We start from the raw sequence: 9,404 nt of genomic DNA, 5'->3' as shown, positions 1-9,404 counted from the left end.
TCAATTTCGAGAAAAGATTGATTATGTTTGTTGAAGTTGTTGGTTGTATTTGTTGAAGTTGTTGGTTGTGATTGTGTTGAAGTTCTTGTTGATTTGGGACTTGTTTCTGGTTGTGTTTTTGGGTTGAAATCTATTGTATGTTGAGGGGTTTATGATTCTAAGTGTTTGGGGCTGGAACCAATGAAGTTAAGGAGGTTTATAGTTGGAAAAATGAAGAAGAAACGTCGAGTTTTCTGGGGAAAGGGGTGGCGCGTCGCGCCTGCCAGTGCGCCCCAAAAGAGCTTCTGAGCTTTCTCCCTTGGGGCGCCGCGCCTAGCAGTGCGCCCCAGCAGTCCTTCTGAGCTTTGTGGTCTGGCGCCCCGCGCCTTGCAGAGCGCCAAGGACGCCAAGTTTCCCCATTCATTTCACACTTTCTCATGCATGTTCCTTGGTATTGTACCTATGTTTCCTAGTTGTTTCCAACACTCCAAAGTACTTCTAAACATCAAGGAGTCATCCATAAACGTGTGATCATATACCTTGAATCCATAATCCAATTCAAGGCGAGCTAGGATCAAGTCAAAGTGAAGTTAAGGGTCAAGTCTAGAAGTTAAAGAAGTAAGTCAAAGCAAGTTTTCAAAGTTGTTCAAGAATCTTTATTGAACGTTTTAACTTCGTTTTAAGGTTCGAGTTTCAAGTCAAGTAAAGAGTATTGAGTTTCAAGCTAAGTCACGAGTTTAAAGTTGAGTTCATTTCTCAAAATCTATTAGGGAACTAAGTATAATTCCCAAAGAAGTTTATAAATGTTTTTACATTTGAGTAAGAGGGGAACCATGTTTTCCAAAAGAGCCTTTGGGCTAAGTTTTGAGTAATTACCTCAACTAAAGAAAGATGTGTTTAAAGACACTTATGAGCCAAAGTATTTTTGGGAGTAGTATTGAGCACCGAATTGGGAACACAAGTTCATATTAACTCAACTCTCCATAAGAACCATGCGCCAACATGGGACTTGACAGGTCATTCTTTTTAGATGACCACGTAAGATTAAGCTAGTGGATCCACTAAGTTAAAGTAAGGTCCTATATCACGGCAAGGTATAGCATGGTCCTTGGGCAATGTGAGGTAAAACGTTGTATCATCACTAGGGCTCATAGTGGTGGTTGTCGGTTAAAGAATCTCCCACTAAAGTTATATTACTTTTATATAAGTAAAGTTGAGTTTGTTATTGTTTTATCATTAACGAGCTAAGTTGTTTACACTGTTTTACAAGCTTTATATATTGCATGTGTCTTATTGCTTTATATATTGAGTTCAGTTATTCATGAGTCGAATAGAGCCAAGGTAAGTGTTCTCTTGCACTCTTTTCAAGCTCAATTGTGGTTTAGCTTTCCAGCTCGCATACTTGTACATTCCATGTACTGACGCCAATTGGCCTGCATCTTATTATGATGCAGACGCAGGTACATAGGATCAGCATCCGGCACGCCGTTGATCTAGTTGAGCACTCCAGAGTCAGTGGTGAGCCTCCTTGCTTTCCGGAGGACTCAGTTATTTTGCGTTCCTAGTTTTGCTTTACTAGGATGTTGCGGGGTCTGTCCCAACATCCATCTCAGTATTTTAGAGGCTTCATAGACAGATAGACAATCAGTCAGTTAGAATTGAGTCTCTCATCTATGTATATATATATATATAATATTCTATTTTGAGACTCGAGTTGCCTTTTTGGCCAGATTTTATTAGTTGGGTTGTTTTAGAACCTTGAATTTGCATTGAGTTATTTTGTTGAGTTAAGTTTCCGCTGAGTTAAGAAAGCCAGGCCAAGGGTTCGCTTGGGGGCCAGCAATGGTCTTCGAGTGCCAGCCACGTCCAGGGTGTAGGCTCGGGGCGTGACAATTGGGGTTCATCCATTATTCCTTTCTATTTTTTTTTAAAAATTATTTTTATAATAAACTGAGGGGCATCTCTCGATTTTTTGCGTGGGATAAATTTTTTGAGATAGGTCCATAAATTTTGCAAACGATTTTATTTGGGAGAAAATATAAATATTAGAAAGTGACGAACAACGTCGGTTTTTTTTAAAAAATAAATTAAAAACCCGTTATTGTCCATCGGTTTATTTAACTGTTGCCAAGATACCTTAATTAGGAATATTACTGACTTGATAATTTTAATACTATTTGGTAATTGAATGTTTTGTAAATAAATGAACTTTGGTAGACCTTTTAGATTGTTTGGTGGATATTTAGTATGTATTTAGTCAGTTTGTTACTGATATTATAGCTCAGTTAAAATTGATTTTTGCAACATTTAGTGTTGGTGTCACGCCCCGAGCCTACACCCTGGGCGGGACCGGCACCCGGAGACCATTTCTGGCCCCAAGCGAACCCTTGGCCTGGCTTTCTTAACTCAGCGGAAACCTCAACAGAATAACTCAATGCAATGCAATATTACAAACAACTCAGCTTATAAAATATGGCCATAAAGGCAACTCGAATCTCAAAATAGAATATTTACATATATATATAGATGAGAGACTCAAAACTAACTGACTGACTGTCTGTCTATGAAGCCTCTAAAATACTGAGATGGATGTTGGGACAGACCCCGCAACATCTTAATAAAAGAAAGAACACAAAATAATTGAGTCCTCCGGAATGCAAGGAGGCTCACCACTGACTCTGGAGTGCTCAGCTGGATCAACGACGTGCAGGATGCTGATTCGGGGTACCTGAATCTGCATCATCAAACGATGCAGGCCAACTGGCATCAGTACATGGAATGTACGAGTATGCAAGCTGGAAAACTAAGCAACAAAGGCTAGAAGGAAATCTGGAAGAAACTGAATAGCTTACCTGGCTCAACTCAACTCAACCTGACTGACTTCTTTCAATATAAGGCAATTTAAAACAAGTGCGATATAAAGAAAGACTGTTTAAAACATGCTATAAACTCTGTGTGTATACAAAGATACAATAAGCCTGAAATGTATATAGAAATACAATGAACTGATGTATATAAAAATACAATAATCTCTGTGTATGAAAATACAATAACTGCTGTGGGAGTTTCTCTAACCGACAACCATCACATAAGAGCTATAGTGATGATACAGCGATCGACCTCACGCTGCCAGAGCATCTTATACCCGGCCAAAGGTATAAGACCTGAACTGCCTAATGGATCCACTAGTCTAATCTGAAAAGGATTCATCTAAAAAGTATGATCCTTTTCTACCCATGGTGGCTAACATGGTTCTATGGGGGCTGTGGGTTCTTTGAACGCTCCCCCAATTCGGTGCTCGATACTACTCCCAAAAATGTACTGGCTCTTATGTTTTTAAAACATATTTCTTCCTGCTGATATGAGATAATTACTCAAAAACTAGCCCGAAGGCTCTTTGGAAATCTCAGTTTCCAACCTTGTTCAGATGTAAAGACTTTTCTTTAAAACTTCTTTGGGAATACATAGTTCCCTAATAACTTTGAGAAATGAACTCAACTTTAAACTCTTGACTTAACTTGAAACTGGGACTCTTACTCGACTTGAAACTTGACTGCTAACTTCACTTGACTTGGAACTATCTTTCCTTGAATCGGAATTATGAATTCAAGGTGTTCGATCATATATTATGGAGGGATTCTTGAACACTTAGACGTACTATGGAGTGTCGGAAACAACCATAAAACATAGGTATAATACTTTGGAACTTGCTTGAGAAAGTGGGAAAAGGAATGGAGAAACTTGGCTGAGACTTCAGATTTCTGGTGACACAGGTGTGACTTACGGACGCCATCGACGGACCGTAGATGGACTTACGGTCCGTACTGCAGGTCCGTAGATCGCGTCAGAGATTTTCCCCAAAATTCATCTAAGAAAAACGACCAAGTGTTGACCTACGGTCCTGACTTACGGTTCGTAGGTCAGGTTACGGACCGTAGGTCGTGCCCGTAGATCGGTGCCCCAAAGCCCAACTTCTGTCTTGATCGACGGTTGACCAGTACGGACCGTCAATCGATCTACGGTCCGTAGGTCAGGCCCGTAGATGGGGATCGACAGCCCAGAATTTGCTGCGAAATAAGGATGAATCAACTTCAAATGGTCATAACTCTTAGAATCATACTTCCCTCAACATACAATAGGTTTCAACTACACAACCAACAACATCAATAACAACTAACAACTTCAACAACAACCAACAACTTCAACAACAACTAACAACTTCAACAACAATTCCAATTTTTTCACAATTCATAAAATGAGCTTGGTGAGTGGGGGAAAGGATCAACCCACACAAAGAACTCACATACCTTAGATAGGGATCACCCCCGACGAAAATCCACAATGATCTTGTTGATCTCCTTTCTCCTCTTCTTCTCTTTTTCTCCTCTCAAGAACCCTAACTCTTTCTCTTTAAAATGGGACAAAATAAATGATCCAAAAATCAGCCTAACACACCATGTAACCTCAAGAGAAAGAATTTGGGAAAAGACCAAAATGCCCTTAAATTTCCGGACAGATTTCCCTTCCAATTGCCCAACTTCTAAAGGGAATAACTCCCTCATACAAACTCGGAATTGAGTGAAATCAGTGGCGTTGGAAAGATCGTTCCAAGGGCTTCGCAACCATTACTGGAACTACTCCTAACTCATCCTGATCTAGGAGTTACGACTATTCAAAGTTGGCCAAAAACTCATTTTCTCCCATACTTGGCAAATTTCCAGATTCTAAATTTTTCAAAAAAATTGACTATTTCCAAATTTCAAGCTTCTTCAAAGCCACTTCAAATTGTCGGATGTTACAGTTGGTTTACAAGTAAATATTGAATTGCAATTAATTACATTTGACAAGTGAGATGCAAAAATTGCACGTTTCTGCATATTTTTTTTTTGGGTGAAAAATTGATCGAACTAATCAACACTGTCCGTCGATTTTCTACAAAATTAAAATTAAAAACAATGCAGAAACTTAAAAATTGACCTGCCGTTGGTTATTACGAATATTTTTAAAACTTATTTAATTTAAAATGTTTTTTAAAAATAAAATACTTAAATATATAAATCGAGGTTGTCCGCCAATTTATTTAATTCATTCATCGGGTTTAAGAGAAAAGATTGACTTAATGAAATTATAGAGATGTAAACATACAAAGAAATCAAGGGTAAATAACAAACTCTATATACATAAAAATATATCGGGTTGTGACACCCTATCCCCCCGCCCCCCCAACCCCCAATTTCCTCTATCTTGACCCGACCAGATCCCACTTCCCCACCCCATCCAACAACCCTAACCGAGTCTGATCCATCTATACAAAGTTCAACTTTCCAAAATGACTAATTTGGTCTTGGAATGGCCGGAAACCAAAAATTGCATTTGTCTATTCTTGACGAACAATAATAGGGCTTATTTTCCCCTTTATTAATGAAAGAGTTAAAGGATAAAAAATACACCTAAAGTATTCAATTTTTTGAGTTTCATATCTGAATAATTGAGAGTGTGAGTTTCCTTCTTGAACTATCACTCAATAGTTAGCGAAACACCTCTCGACTAATTTATGATGTTGTGTGTATTGCCCTCTCTCTTTTGTTTTGAAATTCTGTCATGTGGCACCATGAAAAAATAATTTCACTATGGCAAATCTAAATAAATTAATATAAGGTTAAATGTTGACACAAGAATTAAAATTGTTGTGGACTGGGAAAGAAGAGCAATTGACATACAATACACAGTATTATGGTTTCTTTCTTCACTTCCTCACCTCATAGTTAACTTACTATTCCACCGTTAAATGTCCTCAACTTAAGGTGTGTGTAAGTAGACACTTATACTAGTATAAAGTTGAATTAGTAGACACACGACATACATACATGACAAAATTTCATGAGATACATTCGTCCTACATAACGACTGATTTATATTATGCTACGCACGTTTATGTATTATCCCATTATTTTATTGCGTCAATTACAACCAATACTTATTTAGCTCCGTGAGTAGAAGCTATATGTGTGGAAATTTGACTACTGACAATAATTGTTTGGAAAGTTCAATTGTGATATGTGTGGTGCTCAAAAAACCAACCATAAACGAGTCTGATCCATCTAATACAAAGTTCAACTTTTCAAAATGACTAATACTATTTGTGCACATCCGAAATTAAAGATCGTAAATGCTAATTGAGGCCAAAATAAATGACACGCTTATCTATTATACTTTTACATTGAGAAAATAGTCAAATCACCCCTCAACCTATAACCAGATTACCAACTACACACCTATACTTTATGAGGGTCTTATTACCCCTTGGACATTTTCAAAATGAAATATACATCACCTTAAAATCGAACACTCATATTCACACTAAGTAATGATCTGCACACGCCCTGCAACATAATATTACGTTTTTTTATATAAAAAAAATGTTTTTTTTTCTCTATTATGCTTTTTTCCTTTTTCAACTTTTCTTTTTCATTTTCCATTCCTCTTTTTCTTTGTCTTCAACAATGCTCTTCAGATTTAAAAAAAAATGTCTTTTTAGATAGGATACATTCCATGACTACTACATATGCTTAGACCTTTAGAGGAGATTTGATATCAACAAAATCTCAATGAACTTAAAACAATGCTTTGAAAAATTACTAGTAAGCAACACTAGTTAGCCGAAATGACGATTCCAGTGTTGGCTAGTGTTGATTTCGATTTCACAATGTTAACCTAAGAAGTTTGATGGATTCTTGCAATCATTTCAATAAATGGGTTTTCTCCATTAATTAGTTTGTTACCCAATGATTTTGTAATTAAATTCTTCTAAGTTATTGGGTTTGTTACCAATAAATTCTTCTCCATTTTTTCACTAAGGTTCAATTCTCTTGACTTTCGATTTTAATTTTGAGTTATCGTCAAATTTTCAAATCGGTAAGAAGTGAAGCTACGGTAACAAGTATGTGATTTGAAGATGAGAGTTGGCTTAGTGATAAATGGATGATGCGGGCCTAATGGTGGAGGTGAACTGATATTGCCCTGTTAAAGAGGAAAAGAAAGAAGAGGAAGAAGGTAAAAATGGAAAAATAAATAAGAATTAAAGTAAACACAAAAATTCAAAAAAAAAAAATGAAATAAAAGAAATACTTATAAATTAAAGTTTTAAATTATTTTTGTTGCCTCTCATGGAGGTAATAGGTTTCTCGTGAAGTATAAATGTGTAGTTGGTAATCTGGTAATAGATTAAGGGGGTATTTGGCTATTTTCTCCTTTTACATTTTCATGACAGTTACCTTACCTATCAAATACTCCCTCTGTCTCAATTTATGTGGCACTTTTCGTTTTTCGAGGGTCAAATAGTTTAAGTTTGACCGAGATTTTGCGCATGAAATTTTCAAATATCTTGAAATGAAATTTATATATTTGTAAACTACGTAAAAAGAACTATAAGTCACTATAATTGATAATTCAAAATGTTTAAGGGATCTATGAAAAACTTACGGTCAAAGATAAATTCGCTTGAATCTTGAAATCCGAAAAGTGTCATATAAAATGGGACGGAGGGAGTAGTATGCATGTCGCATGCCATGATGTCTGATAGTTCTTTTCATTGAGTCTTTGATTACGTACATATAGTTTAGAAAGACCAATATTGTATAAGTCAAGATATTTCTACTTCATGAGTCATGACAGTGTTTTACCTAAACAACTTCCAGGAAATTGTTAATAATAGTGACAATCAGTTGCAATAAAGACAAATGTTCACATGCATTATTGGATCTTAATCTTAACTTGACCTTCCTAGTTCTCAAGGAACCTAATTATATATAAATTAAAACTTAGAAGTCCACTAATCAGGACAGGAACAGTATTTCAACATTGGCAATAGAAACGTCGTTCCAATTTATATGATGTACTTTCCTTTTTAGTGTGTCGAAAAAAATGACAAAATATGTCTTTTTTATCTTATCTTAAAGGCATTATACACGCCCGATAATCGATTCAGGATCCAATCCCGAGACCCGATCTGTCACGCCCCGAGCTACCCCCGAGACGCGGACACGGGACCTAGGACCACAAGTGATCCCAAGCTAACCCTGCTGGCATGATCATGAGCATACTAAAGATAATAAACTGATGCGGAAGCTAATTCATAAATAAATCTGAAAAGATGGGGAATACCCATATACTATAGCTGAATATATCAAATCTGAGAGTTTAATTCAAAAGAAATATCAAACTCAAAACACTAAGCTGAATCTAACTATGTCTGAAATAAGCCTCTAACTGACTAGAAATGCTGGGACAGGCCCCAGCTAAGTCTAGCAAAACTGAAACTAAAGACTAAAAATACTGAAAAGAAACTCATGACTATTGTCCTCGGAGAATGAGGACTCACCACTGATTCTGCTGAACTGGAGATCGGGAACCGATCTAAGCGTGATCTGGATACTGAGAACCTAAACCTACATCACGAGAAGATGTAGCGCACGTATGCGTCAGTTCTTGAAAGGTACTGAGCATGCAGGATAAAGTAAAGCTGAAATAACATATAACTGAACAAAGCATACTGAGCAATGAAATAATCTGAACATGATATAGATACTGAAAATACTGAATACTGATCTAACTGATGCAATGACCAATTTATAACATGCTGAGACTGAATACTGACTATACTGAAATATGGTCAATGCAATAGAGTCTGACTGAACTGTGGGAGCTACTAATAACCGACATAAAACCACATGAGCTAAATGTGGAGTCCGATGTATACGCCCCATCGAGAGGACCCAATATACCCTGCCAGAGGTATAGAGGCATGCTGGCGTGATCACTAAACTGATGTTGCCCACAGAGGGGACTTACACCTACGTGGCTCGTAGTTCTGGGACTATATGGGTACGCTGAAACCCTAGTCCAACTCGGTATTATGCTACTCCCAATGAATTAAGTGGTTAACTGGTTATGACTGAATTTCTGTAAATACTGGATAGCTCGAAACTGAACATGCAAACTGAGAATGCAACAATTAATCTGATAATGATGCATTCATAAACTGAGGCATGTAAAACTGAATACTGAAATATCTGACCTAGCATGTGTAATTCAAGAACTAAAGAAATACATAGCTAGGGTTCTGAAATTCATGCGATAAACTGAGCAATAACATGATAATCTGATTTGGAACATTTAAATAACTAATTCATGATGATCTGTTGAAATTCTAGAAACCCTAGGTCTGTTCATAATCATGGAATCAAGAATCTGACTGAATTCTAGGGACCTAATGGGCGAAAGGAACCCACTAGTGAAATCCCACATACCTGGTGACGAATTCCACGGAGAAATCTTTCGATTTCGGGGCTGGAACTGAAGAAACCTCGCTGCGTTCTTGAACTAGGGTTCTTGACCTTTTTCTCCTCTCTTGCTTCTAATTTTCT

The sequence above is a fragment of the Solanum stenotomum genome, chromosome 6 (assembly GCF_019186545.1).
Source record: "Solanum stenotomum isolate F172 chromosome 6, ASM1918654v1, whole genome shotgun sequence".
Classification (NCBI taxonomy): Eukaryota; Viridiplantae; Streptophyta; class Magnoliopsida; order Solanales; family Solanaceae; genus Solanum; species Solanum stenotomum.
This window is presented reverse-complemented; position numbering follows the sequence as displayed.